Below are 1,638 nucleotides of genomic sequence, written 5' to 3'. Positions count from 1 at the left end.
TTTGAATACAGCATCCCAAACTTAGCAAAGAAACAGTTTCTTTCCTAATGCTTTTGCAGCAAAAGAATTGAGGGATTTAAGATTCTTAATCTCCATTCCAGATCCTGGAGGGAAGGGTTTTCTAGTGACTAAAAACCCTTCTGCCCCTTACAACCTGAACTTCTCCATTTCTTCTTCTCTTTTCCCAGCTCCTGCCCACTAACACGCTATTGCCAGTCACCACCGAACTGTACCCATTTTTTCCCCTCCAGCTCAGGTCTGCCCTGTTCTCACCTTCTACCTAAGTTTCCCCACCTCCTCTATTTTTAGCCTGCCTTTTCTGTTGCTCTTGCCCTTCTTTAATATTTTGATTTTCTGTCGGTTCTTGTGCTGCTTTCACCATATCATGTAAGCACCTCCCAGCAGTTTATATTGTCTTTCATTTTCTCCAGAGGGAAAAATTATTGTGCTCAATGAAGTACTCCTCTGTGGTGGTGCTTTTCTTTGGGGTTGCAGATTTTTACCGGTTTTTTTGCTGCTCTGTCTTGATCATAGAGAAGGCAAACTGAGGAAGAGTGCCTTGCATTTGGAGCAGAATAGGACAATGTTTCTAATGGTCTTAAGTTGCAATTGGAGTTAATTTTATGTCCTTGCACTGCTCCCAAAAAAGCTCTCTCTCCAGTATAGGTGAGCTGATAGGAAGTTCCACTAGCAGGCACTGTGATTGGTCATAGTGTTCATCCTGGAGCTTTAAGCAGTCTTTTAGAGATGCTGGCCCAAATCATTGAGGACCATGAAGACAAGGACCATGACTATGAACTTGTCCCAATAGTTCATGAGAAGCCAGTGTAGAAGGTGGAGGAGAGGTCTGTTGTGCTCATAGCATTTCTGAGACCACACTGCAGCATTCTATACTACCAGGAGTTTCCAAACGCTGATCACTTCATGCCCAAGTATATTGCAGTGCTATAGTTGAGCTAGAGGTGGTAAAGATGAAAAGAATTGGGATCAGATCATTATCTGTCACGATGTAACAGATGTCCCCTGGCCAACTGGTGACAATGGAAAATATTATTCACGGGTGCTGCTCTGTGAACACTTTGCATCAACAAGGGATGCAGGAGTACTGAACATATACACTTTGCTTCAACCAAAGAAGATTGCACTGTCACTATAAACATTTCAAAATGCTTTCTTCTACCTACCAACATCATCTCTATCATGCTTAAGTTTAACTGCATCTAAACCCATTAGCTGATTTTATCCAACATGAGGTCAGCTTGATATAGTTATACAGTAGCAATGGATAAGAAGAGGTGCGTATCATATTGTTGATGACTGATAAGTTCACTTAATGCCTGCAGGTAGCTTGTGAATAGGATCAGACAGAGAGTTGGTGGCTGCAGGGTTATGCAAGTGAGGGGTCTTGGGGCTGAGATGTGGGTACTGGTTTAAGCAGGAAAGGGTGAAAGTAAGGGAACGACAACACAGCAAGGAACAAGTTATATCCTTATGTTAAACACTGATATACTTTTGTGCCCATGAATCTTTATCTAACCATCACTATAGTGAATATCCCACTCTGATTTTTTCTGAACCCAAAACCTCTTGGTAAACTGGCTTATAGGATATGTGTTTATGCACATAATGGGAGTGAAC

The sequence above is a fragment of the Crocodylus siamensis genome, chromosome 1 (genome assembly GCF_052110815.1).
Source record: "Crocodylus siamensis isolate JL-2025a chromosome 1, ASM5211081v1, whole genome shotgun sequence".
Taxonomy (NCBI): domain Eukaryota; kingdom Metazoa; phylum Chordata; order Crocodylia; family Crocodylidae; genus Crocodylus; species Crocodylus siamensis.
This window is presented reverse-complemented; position numbering follows the sequence as displayed.